Here is a 13,352-nt window from a genome sequence, read left to right on the forward strand (position 1 = left end):
CCAAAGTTTAGAACATGAGTTTTTAAGATATTGTTTATATAAAAATAGAAATATTATATAATATTGTAGGTCGTCATGGTGGTGCAGTGGGTATGATCACCTCACAGGAATAAGGTCACTGGTTTGAGTCTCGGCTGGGTCGATTTGCATTTCTGTGTGGAGTTTGCATGTTCTCCCTGTGCTCGCGTCGGTTTCCTCTAAGTGCTTCGCTGTCTTCCACAAGTCCAGACATGTGGGTGAAATAGGTAAACTAAATTGTCCGTAATTTATGTGTGAATGAGAGTGTGTTTCCCCAACAGTCCAAAGACATGTGCTATAGGTAAATTGAATAAACTAAAATGAATAAGAAATGCTAACTGACCCAGCTGGGACTCAAACCAGTGACCTTCTTGCTGTGAATTGACAGTGCCAACCACTGAGCCACCTCTATTTTATTATGATATATATATATATATATATATATATATATATATATATATATATATATATATATATATATATAATGAAAATATTTTGTTTCTACTAGGTTACATTATACTCTTTATAATACTTACTACTTTATCTAATTATTTGGAATTTTACAGTATTAACTTGAACCACATATCAAAATGTCTTAGTTTGCTTTAATCTAATGCTTATTAATTATTATCACATGCTTAATATGTAATGTTAAATACTTATTTTATTCACAATTTGGAATATGTGTTTTAGTCTTACCTTCATTAGGCTTATTCCTTATTCAATTTTATTTTAATCTTTTTTTTAAACAATTTTATAATTATTACCATCAATAGATAAGCTTGATATTTTAAATGATTGTGTCTTTCATTCTAATGTAATTAATTTAAATACATTTTAATTGTTTATTTATTTTAATCTTACTGTATCAAATTATTTATTAATTATTTTAATGTATTTTCCAATATATTTCCCTAAACCATTAAATTGCAAAACAATATTAAAAGAAAACAATCTAACAAAAATGCTGGTTATACTAAGAATTAGTATATGCATACTGCAAATTATTCTCTCTCTCTCTCTCTCTCTCTCTCTCTCTCTCTCTCTCTCTCTCTCTCTCTTCTCCCTCTCTCTCTTTCACACACGCTCACACAGCCACAAATGAACCTGTTAAAACCTGCAAGGAGTGAAATGAATGAATGACCAATTAAGATGGTGTCTTTACCATTTACTGAATGTGTATTGATCCAATTTGTGAGTCTCAGACTGTGTCAAAACAACTCATTAGCAGCTCTATCTCTATTAACAGATGCAAGACCTGTGCTCTATAACCTTTCAAGCTCCAGCCTTGGCCTGTAATGTGCTCTTAAAGCCCGATGTCAGATCTTTTGAGATTATTTTGAAAAAGTGCTTGTGGTCGAGCCCGGGTTCCTTATAGAGTCTGTAATTAGCTCTGTGAATAATCTTTTAATGCAGGAGTTGAGTTTGTGGTTGGATGTGTTGGATAAAAATTAGATATACTTGAACCCTTTTAACATTTGCTTTCAGAACAGCAGGAGATTGAGGTGAACTTTCAGTGTTGTGTGAAAATGCAAGTCACATATTATGCAAACAAGGAAAATCTCTCACATTTTTTATAAGTGCTAAAGAAACACTGAACGGCTGAAAAAGGAAGAATGAGGAAGCTGTTAGTTTCACAAAGGCACATATTTATGTGTCATATTTGCAAGTTAGAGTGTTCTGATCTTAGTTTTAATTAACCTTATGAATTGCATCAATTTACTGACATCTTGTTATAAACATCTTGAAATTAAAATCCTCCCTGTTTTTAATCTTTCACCTTATTTCAAAGGCCAGGATTCATAAACGTAGTCACATTGCAGGATCGCTGCATGTGGCAGGTCAATGACAGGTGAATTTTATATTTAAAGTGGATGGCACTGATCTGAGTAGAGTGTCCCACACTGAGATTGCACAGGGGTGACGTTAATGTTCCAGGGTCCTGTGAGAAATAAGAGATGGAAAATTGATTGGATAAAGTGGGGTTGGTGGGGCTGGTGGGCTAACAGTCTAGTTAGCACAGAGACAGGTTTTACTTTACAGAAGAAATTCTGCAGAAATGCAGAAACTTGAGTTTGCCTACACAATTTAGCATAGCTTTTCCATGTGGAGGCCTGGTTGATTGCCAGCATAATGTTTATTTTCCCACATACCCTCTCTGATTGGCTAGCGGCTGTAACTGAGGGCAGATCTACAAATTTACTGGCCAATAAAAATAGCTGTGAACTCAATGATGTCATCACTAAATAAATCACTCTGCATCTGCACTGTACAGATGGCACAACATGAAAGAAACAATTCCCATAATTCAAAGCAGCACATAGAAATTGAGTTAAATAGAATTGCTTAAATAGAAAACATGTAAGACAACGTTTGAATGATTAGAACTTAAATGTTTTGCTCAGAGAAAGTCAATAAAATGTTTCTAACATGTCTAGCTACTTTTTTTAACAAGCATGATTTTAATACTTGGAAGTATGAACAAGGGGGTCAGTAATCATAGGTTTTAGCCTAACATGCTTTAATAAGAATTAGCATGTCGTTACTATGTGGGTAGCACATTGCTAACATGAATTATCATGTTTCTAACAAGTGTTGTGGGGTGACACGGTGGCGCAGTGGGTAGCACGTTCGCCTCACAGCAAGAAGTTTGCTGGTTCAAGCCTCGGCTGAGTTAGTTGGCATTTCTGTGTGGAGTTTGCATGTTCTCCCCGAGTCCCAGTGTTCGTGTGGGTTTCCTCTGGGTGCTCTGGTTTTCCCCACAAGTCCAAAGACATGCGGTATAAGTTAATTCGGTAGGTTAAATTGTCCGTAGTGCATGTGAATGAGTGTGTGTATGGATGTTTCCCAGTGATGGATTGCGGCTGGAAGGGCATCCGCTGCATAAAACATGTGCTGGATAAGTTGGCGGTTCATTCCGCTGTGGTGATCATTAAAGGGACTAAGCCTAAAAGAAAATGAATGAACGTGTTGTTAGCAAGCTGTGAGCTTGAGCCAGCTGACATGTTGAAAATTGCTGCTAGCGTTATGTTTACCGTTATAACAATATGAATTAGCATAAATTTAGCGTATAGTACATGTGTTTACATATTTTAGTTGTTGCTATTATAGCATGTTTTTACATCTTTTACATTTCTAGCACAAATTAGCATGTCTCTACCATGTTTAACACAATGCTAGCTTCAAACCTTTCACATATTTTTGTTCTAGCATGTTGTTCAAATGTTTTACTATATCCGGCTAGCATGATTTATCATTTTTAGCAAGCGAAATAAGGTTTTTTCTTGAACAGGGTGGATGCACAAATGCTCTGTAAATAAAGGAGTATAGTTCACTCAAAAATGAACATTCTGCCATTTATCCTGCCTCAACTTATTTCACCTGCTTGAGTCCCCTTTTTCTGTTGAAGGAGATATTCTGAAGAATGTTGTAAACTTGTAGCCACTGGCTTTCTTTCTTACAGTGTATGTCTGTGTCTACTGGTTTTCAACATGCTTCAAAATATGCTCCTCTGTGCTAAGCAGAAAAAAAGCAGCTTATGGGGATTTGGAACCACTTAGACTAGTTTGTCTTGAGTAAGGGTGTCACAGTGGCTCAGTGGTAGCACTGTCACCTCACAGCAAGAAGGTCTCTGGTTTGAGTCCCAACAGGGTCAGTTGGCATTTCTGTGTGGAGTTTCTACCTGTGTCCGCGTGGGTGTCCTGTGGGTGCTCCGGTTTCGCTATGGGTGAATTGAATAAACTAAATTGGTCGTAGTGTACAGTATGTGTGTATGGGTGTTTCCCAAACGAATGCTCAATAAGTTGGTGGTTCATTCTGCTGTGGCGACCCCTAATTAATTAAGGGACTAAGCCGAAGAAGTATAAATGAATGAATGTCTTGAGTAAATGATGAGCAAATTGAAATTGTAGGGGTAAACCGTAGCTGATGCTTCAAAGTTTTAATAACACTTTCAGTTTTGTTTTGAAATGTAGGTCCTTGCTGGTAAGCAGAAAACCACAATAAATCCCCAGAGAGCCCTGAAAGATTTGGTGGAACTGCCCTTTAACATGGAGCGCCAGTGTGATCATCAGAATGAACTCATCTGCGTTCCTGTCATTCTGAGGCTCTAACACCATCTGACGGCAGCGGAGTAAATTATCGCTGCTGGAGCATGTGACACAGCAGCTCTGAAACCACATCTCCTCTTCTGTCAGGTCAGTTTCTTTCTCTCTATTGCTCTTTCTTTCTATCTGTCCATCTTCTCTGGGGGCAGCAGTACTCTCCTGTGCTTGTGGGACAGGAATGCTCAACAGCAGGGTGACAATCTCCAGCGAGCCCTTTACAAACACACATGCACTCACACACACACACTGAGCAAGGATGACATCAGCTGCTTGTCTGCATCGCTGGGACAGTCCAGGCTGCCAAAGTGGGAATGTGGCACCCGTCAGTTACTTCAGTCATGCTGCTTGTTCACGTACTGGACATACTGAGTGGGTTAGCTTTTAATAAACAGGCCCAAGGAGAAAGTTTGATGAATATAAACTACTGAAAGGGGAAGAAAGATTAGTTTTTAGATACAGTTTATCACTAATATTATATTTATTTATTCATTTTTCTTCAGCTTAGTCCCTTTATTCATCAGGAGTCGCCACAGCGGAATGAACCGCCAACTTATCCAGCATATGTTTTACACAGCAAATGCCCTTCCACCCGCAACCAATCCCTGGGAAACATCCATAAACACTCATTCACACACACACATTCATACACTATGGTCAATTTTTAGCTTACTCAATTCACCTGTACCATGTCTTTGGACTTGTGGGGGAAACCGGAGCACCTGGAGGAAACCTACATGAACACGAGGAGAACATTCAAACTCCACACAGATATGCCATCCGCGTCGCCCATAATATAATATAATATAATATAATATAATATAATATAATATAATATAATATAATATAATATATTATAATATGTGGTTCATTTAACTGTTGTGACCCCTGATAAAGCAAGGAATAAGCCAAAGAAAAAATAAGTAGAGAGTATAATAACATTTGATATAATATTTTATAGGTGACGCAGTGGCGCTGTAGGTAGTGCTGTCACCTTACAGCAACAAGTTTGCTGGTTCGAGCCTTGGCTGGGTGAGTTGGCGTTTCTGTGTGAAGTAAAGGGGCGATGCAGTTGTGCAGGTAGTGCTGTCACCTCACAGCAAGAAGGTCGCTGGTTTGAGCCTTGGCTGGGTCAGTTGGCGTTTCTGTGTGGAGTTTGCATGTTCTCCCTGCATTCGTGTGGGTTTCCTCCAGGTGTTTCGGTTTCCTCCACAGTCCAAAGACCTGAGATACAGGTGAATTTGTTACAGCCTAAATTGTCCGTAGTGTGTGAGTGTGAATGAGTGTGTGTGGATATTTCCCAGAGATGGGTTGCAGCTGGAAGGGTATCCGCTGCTTAAAAACGTGCTGGATAAGTTGGCAATTCATTCTGCTGTGGTGACCCCGGATTAATAAAGGGACTAAGCCAAAAAGAAAATGAATATATAATATTTTATGAATTAAAAGGCAAGAAAGGGTTTAGTGTGAGCTGTGTTACAGGGCATAATTAACTATGATCTGCTTACATTTTTTTTTAAAGAACTTTAAAACTTAAAAATTGTTGGAACTGTGAAGAGGATAGCGACGTCTCATTATATAGTAAAAAACCAAACAACAACAACAACAACAACAACAAAAACACTTTACTGCTTGTTTATAACAATAAAAAAATATTACTGCTTGTTTAAATTACTTATTTAAAATGAGCTCAAACAACACAGTTCTTGAGTTTTTTTAGACATCCTAATTGTTTTATGTTCAATCAACTTAAAATGTTAAAGTTGAGTTAAGTTAACTGATTTGTGTTGTGATGACATGAAGAGCTTTTGTGGAACCCAGCTTTTGTTACAGTGAATTAATCAGAAGATATTCCAATCATGGTGCATAGGAAAATGTTGATAGCTCAAACATTTTATATATATTTTTGTTAAATAGTTATTGTCACAGTGCAAAATCAAATTGGCTTTTCCTGTGGTAATAGTCAGCGCTAATGTGTATGTGTATGTGTGTGTGTGCTTTTGCAGTTTGTATGTTATGCAGCAACTGTACTCTACACAGGGAGTCGTAGCTGAACAAGATAAACAACAGTGTGACCTCCAGCCCTGAACCCAATGGTGATGAGCCAGATTAGGCCCTAAATTCTAAATTCAGGCTAGTGTTTCAGGGCCTCCACAAGATATGACTGATGTATAAATGGATGATTTTCCGAGCAGTAAGAGGAGGGGTTGTGTTTATTTTTAGGAATTTAATTGCTTTGACTGTTTTGCAAAAATACTTTCAGCTTGAATCAGGGTTCACAGTGTTAGTTACCAGAACAAAAACTAAAAGTTAATTCATGAAAAAACTTTAGATGAATTAAAATTAAAAATGAAGCTTAAAGTTTTAAAAAATATATAATTATTATTACAACAAGCTGAAAGCATAACATTTGTCTTTTCATGGTTTAGAAAAAAAATAAAATAAAAAATAAATAAATAAATATTAATAAAAAGTAATCAATCTTAATATGCTCCATCTATATATTGCCATTCCAAAAAGGCAGCAAATGTTCATAATTTTATTAAGCATAACTAAAAAATTTTTTTAGTGGATTAACTTGCACAGGGTGGATCATTCCACTGTGGCCACCCCTGATAAAGCAGAGAATAAACCAAAGGGAACTTGCACAGATTATTTGTCCACCTCCAGAGTTGCAATGTGACCTAGGAAAGTTAATAATGTTCATTTTAATTTTATGAACACTTTTAGCAATTTCCAACATAAGCCAGCTTTAAAAAAATCTCTCCCCTTCAATTTAATTTAATTCACATGTTGCATAACCTAAACAACTGCCAATGATTTTCACTGCACATATTTATGTTCACGCAATCCCACGATACATTTTACAAGATATTTCAAACACCGTGTTCAAGCTGACCGATTTGTCAGTTTAGTTTTATGACTTAGCATGAAGGGTCTAAACCAAACGATGATGTAACCACCGTTTATTTTCTCCTCGTTCACGAATACAGACACACACCCACACACACACACACACACACACACACACACACACACACACACACACACACACACACACACACACACACACACACACACACACACACACACACACACACACACAGCCTTAGAACAGTGAATGAAGTGGCAATGAAGATAAATGGAGAGAAGGGAAGGAGGGGCTCGTCTGTCCTTCTCCTCTGTTCCCAAGTTTGGTCACTCAGAGCTCGACATTAAGGGTCATTCACTGTGATACACACTGGGCCAGACATCACACGCATATACACATATAGTCATACAACCTGTTTTCTTAGTAATGACAAATGACTTACTGTTCCGAAAAGGAAGGAGAGAGTGATATGTGTTGCTGGGAAGACTTTGAGAGAATACAGAAAGAGAGAGAGAAAGAGAGAGAGAGCAATCGGTCATGGCCATTAATAAAAAGGGATCCTCCTCCATGTGGTCATAGTGCAGAGTCTGTTTTAAACTGTGCTGCGTGTCGTCAGGAGCAGCTGAAGCTCTTAAGCTCTTTCCCTGCGGCATTGCATCCTTCTCTCTGTATCCCAAATAAACCCCACAGTGCACAGACAGACATCAGAAGGGCCACATCATGTCCATGACTGCAGAATGCATTTAGAGAACAGGTCTTTTGAATGCGTGTAAAACGAGAGGTTAATAGTCCCAGACCTCTTGACCTGCAGAAGAGACTAGTTAAGCTTGTACTCATGACAGCAGTGTGGAGCTCCGTCCAATTTAGTCTCAAGTGACCGCGTCTCTCATTCCTGTAAATGTACTCTGTAATTGTGCAAGTGTATTTTAACGGCTGTGTTAGTACAAATTGTTATGTTGCATTTGCCTGAAGTTTTGCAAAGTTGTTTTTTGTTGTTGTTTTGATAAAATGTCATGTGGTTAAGTATGTCTATGTGGATATAGATGAGAACATGTTACCGTGAAATCAAAATTGACAATTTGTGCTTTGTAGGGAGACCACATGTAAAACTCAGAAACACAGCAACACCATTGGCCACTATGTGAACTGCAACTCAAATTGTATTTCCCGTGCTAGCATTCATGTGTATGGATACACTAAAAATGTCAACACAAACAAATGATGTAATTGCTCCACTGACTAAGAAATATAATAAATAAGATCTAAAAAATTATTTCAGGTTAAATTTGGAGGAAATGATATGTTTACATTAATTTTTTTCATTGTACAGTGGTCCCTTGTAATTCATGGTAGTTACATTCTAAAAATTTTGCAATATTCGAAATCTGCGAAGTAGTCAGTTTTATTATTATTATTATTTTAAATATCATAGGCTTTACGGTTGTAAGTGATCCTGTGTGTTATAGCCTACACCATTGTGGCAAGGAACTCTCAAGATCAAAGTAAACCCTCACTCCATTACAAAAAAAGTGGGCTTCCCCAAAGGCTATGGTATAGTTCGAACACTGGGTGTGCGTACCTTATTATAAACCTATGTTTACAATTCTAAAATGCAAGGCACTTCACATTTGGTGTGCGACCCCTTTACAATGGTCTTGCCGTGGACAGTTACAACCCTTTTTGCATCCTTGTTTGTTTGTTTGTTTACTTTATTGTCTTTGAAGGGTATATTTTCTGTGGACTCACAGAGCACTTAAGCATGTTCTGACACAATAAAAAATTATAAAATAGGCAACCCTGTAAAGGGATTACATACAAGAAAAACATATCGATCAGCGTTCAACAGTCTAATTGGGATAAAAGAGTTCTTAAGTCTGTTCTGCTTCAGTCGGGAAGTTCTGTATCTTTTACGAGAAGGTAAAATATCATAAAATGGAAAGAGTACATGGGATGGATTGTTTAAAATATCTTTTTGCTTCATTAAAAGTGCATTGCTCATAAAGTGTTGAAAACTAGTAAAGGTTTATTATAATATTAGTCAAATAGTTATTCTGTTGATATACAAAAAATGATTTCAGATTTACAGAAAGATTGCCATACCATGTGTAACAGAGGCCAGCTAGTAAGTGCTGGGCAGGTAAACCTCACTCCTCTGAGCCTAGCGACAGACCCTAGAGACCATGGTCTTTAGGCTCCTTGGTAGAGCAACCGACTCCCATGCGGAAGTTTGCCAGTTTGATACCAGTTCGGAGCAGGTTGGGTAGCGCAGGACCAGAGGGGTTGCATTGGTGTCGTGACCCGGATGGGAGAGAGGTTTAGGGGTAGTAAGCTAGTAGTTAGCTAGTAAGTGGGGTAGTTAGCTAGTAAGTGCTGTGCAGGTAAACCTCACTCCTCTGACCTCTAAAGGTGCTCTAGTGACTGACGCTAGAGGCCATGGTCTTTAGCCTCCTTGGTAGAGCTACCGACTCCCATGTGGAAGGTCGCTGGTGTGGTACCAGCTCGGAGCGGGTTGGGTGGCGTAGGACTGGCGAGGTTACATTGGTGCCGCGACCCAGATGGGAGTGAGGTTTAGGGGAGTGAGTGTAACGGAGGCCAGCTAGTAAGTGCTGTGCAGGTAAACCTCACTCCTCTGACCTCTAAAGGTGCCCTAGCAACAAGCACTAGAGGCCATGATCTTTGGCCTTCTTGGTAGAGCAACAGACTCCCATGCGGAAAGTCGCCGGTGTGATACCAGCTCAGAGCGAGTTTGGTGGTGTAGGACCGGCGGGGTTACACATGTAGATAGACCATACCTAATGACACTCTCAAATTCAGCCTGATAAAAAAAGTACATGATTTTTGGAACTCACACTGCTAGTGATTGAATATTTATGTAAATTTGGCAAGCTGAACGCATTATGTACTGTACAGGAGACACAGAGGAGATTGATTGACAATGATCTACGACCAATCAGGATGCACAACCCAATGCGCTGTAAAAAAAGTATTTTAAATTGCACTAAAAAATCTGTGAGGCCGAGAAAGGTGAACTGTGTTATAGTGAGGGACTACTGTATACAAGAGACTGAACTTGATTTAATGCTAAAATATACTCACGGCAAAGTATTTTTCTCTCTTTGATTATAGGTAAAAATAAGTTGAATATATCTTTAAAATACAGAAAACAAGCATCCAAAGCAACTATTTCTAATTTGGCACCATAACACTCAGCTCGGCTTGCATTTCCACTGCAGTTAACTACAAGAATTCTAGAACTACTAGAATATCCAACGGGGTCATTCCAGCCATTCTTATAAAAGACCTCATCACATTGTCGCATCATAATTACATTATAATAAGTCATTATAATAAGTCAAATACATAAGTCATCTTTTTCATAATAATCTCATAATCTTTTTCATAATATAGCCTATAAATGTGTGTGAGTCTATACTGTGCACTCACTTTCACTTCACAAGTGGGAGAGCAAGGTTTCTTTGCAGCACTGAATATGTTGTTTTGAAAGACATATCTGAAGTCAAGTTATGTTTTGCTATCAGAAAGTAATGTTTATGTTAGCAGGAAGTTGCTAGGCAACAGAGGCACGCATATTCAAAGGCGAGGGATAAAGTAGCAAACACTGAAATGCATGGGGTCAGCTTGACCACTATATGGTAGTTCAAGATAAAAGTAATTGGAACTCTTTTGTGGTTTTTGTAATAAACAAAAAAACTAAATAGTCACACATTTAAGAAAAATCAAAGTATTATAAATATTTGGGTTTTATTTAAACAAAATTAAAAAATAACCATCTATATAGTTCTACTGTTAAAGTGGGTCACTAAAGTTCCACTGCCATGACTTGCTGAATTTTATCATCCCATCCATCTCATCCACTCTTCGGCTACCAATGAGAGGAACATCTTCTACTGACTATCATGCTGCCATTTTAGGTGTCGTTTTCCTTTTTTAACTATACAGTAGTGGCGGCTGCTGACTATTCAAAGTGGTTTAGTATTTCATTTTGCAAATCCAATGACGCTGGTAGTGGTTGTGATCAGCAGTGTGTATGCATCACATTTTGGTAATGTTACGGCTTGCTCGGAACCTCACTCAAAGAGGAACTAAAAAAATATCATTACTAAATACTCAATACCACTCTGTAAAAAATGCAGGCTTCCACACAATTCCTTCATGTTGTCCGTACACAAATCGATTAAGTTAACTGGATCACTTTAACAAATTTAAAGTTGTGCCCCCCAAAACCTAAAGAATTAAATAAGAAGTTTAAGCAGCAAAAGTAATTTTTTGAATGCAGGTACTAAAAAGAAAAAAAACCCAAAAGTGAGCCAAGCTGAACTGAGCCATCTAAACCAAACCACACCATGTTATGCTGAAAATGTTAGTCTAGAAAAAAAGTCAAAATTACGTTTTCTGTTTTTGTTATCATGTGCAGTTAATACAATGGTAGAATATACTAGAAAAGCATATCAGTGTTATGTTAAAGATCCATCAAATAATATATGGAGTATAAAAAAGAAAATGTGATCTCGATCTCGACTATCTGACTTTTTACAGTGAAAGAAGGGCATATGAATAACAAGTGTTAGGTGCTCTTCATGTTGCACATGTTACTTCTTTTCTGTTAATTGTTTTAAAATAATTCAACAGTCCATCATCAAATTAATCCATGCTTCTTTAAGATAATTATTTTACATTATTAATAATATTACTGATTTAATATAATGTTATTTGATGTATATTATAATTTTTATTATGTTTTTGGTGATTGCAAAGTTAATTTGTTTTGAAGGTAATTGAAATCTTTGTATGTATTATTTAAAAGCATCGACATTTCTGACACTTACAAACAAACAAACAGCAGAAACAGTTGGTCTGAAAACAGTTCTATTAGACAGAATGTTTATCGGTCAATTGAAGCTGGCACGTATCTCTTCTGTCGACCCTGAGCAAACACTTCAGAGACATTCCTCTCTGTTTAACACCGCTGAATGAAATTCTGCAAATATTCCACACGATTCTCTTAACCTTCTAGAAAGCCTGTCAGAAAACTGTGGTAACTCAAGGTCCAGTGTGCATTTATTAATATCTGAGAGAATATCTGACACACTTCAAAGAGCAGGATCTAGAGGAGGTTCTGCCTCTAATGGTTCATTAATAGCTGCAATGTGGAATATATATTCTTTTGAACTAGTGGAACACAGGCCGCATTAATAGGTGCGTGTTTGACTGACCTCGTGTTTGTTTAAGTGAAGGTGATAATGTGAGCTAGATTTGAGAGGAATCTTTTTGCTGAAGTGCTGGTATGGATTGGGTGTCCAGTTTTTACCTCGCACCAATGTGGCAGCCTGAGAATCAGCCAAATACCTCCAATGTTCTTCAGTGCAGCAAGATAAACAGTTCACTACATGATGTTTTATAGTTGTGCAGCTGCTATTAGTTTTAAGTCTTGTAGAAGCTTAAATCATTTTTAAATCCAGAAAGAATTATTTAAATACTTTTACTCATAATATAATAAGTATTGTGATTATCTTTAGTAATTTTTGTTTGTGAATAATTTGATTGCATAATAATAAAGAAAATAAATGATTGAACTGAATAATCTTTCATTGATTCTTTTTTTGTTTAGTCATTTTTAAGTCTTCTTTAAGGTTTTTTAAACATAAAACACTTAACATAAATAATATAATATGGTATTATTTTATTATTGTATTTACTATATTATTTATGATTACACAGTCTAAAAGACATTAAAATACAATTTAAAATGTAAACAATTTATTATCATTTTGATTAATAAATTTTGCTTTATTTTAAAGACTTTTGAATTGCCTCATGGATATAAAAAATTTATAATTTACTATTATATATATAATTGTTTAATTTAAGTTTATTTTGGTTTTTCTTTTCTAAGACTTTTTAATCCAAATGATAAATAAAACAATTATGCTAATTCCTTTTTTAAAAATTAAATTGAAGTAATTGAAAATTAATTAAATTAAAATTCAAACTTCATTAAGCAAAACTAATAAATACCCATGGGGCAGGTTGTTTTTCAGGACTAGCCTATACTTGCATATATTAAATACTAAATAAATATACAAATACCGTCACATTTAAACAAATATGATTTGAAAAGAGAAGCAGTAATATTGTATGAAAATTGAAATAGAGACAAAATGCGCTTCAACTGCTTCACACACGCACCTGCAGTGTAAAAAATTATATGATCAGTTAGTTCTGACAGCATGGTGATGCTTCATTGTAACAGAATAAGGTAAGTTAATCAATTTTATAAGATACACAAGCTGTTTTAAGTCAGTTTAACATAATATAAGTTCAATGATTCAGTTTAAAAATGT

Source organism: Danio rerio, chromosome 17 (assembly GCF_052040795.2).
Source record: "Danio rerio strain M-AB ecotype USA chromosome 17, GRCz13ab, whole genome shotgun sequence".
Taxonomy (NCBI): domain Eukaryota; kingdom Metazoa; phylum Chordata; class Actinopteri; order Cypriniformes; family Danionidae; genus Danio; species Danio rerio.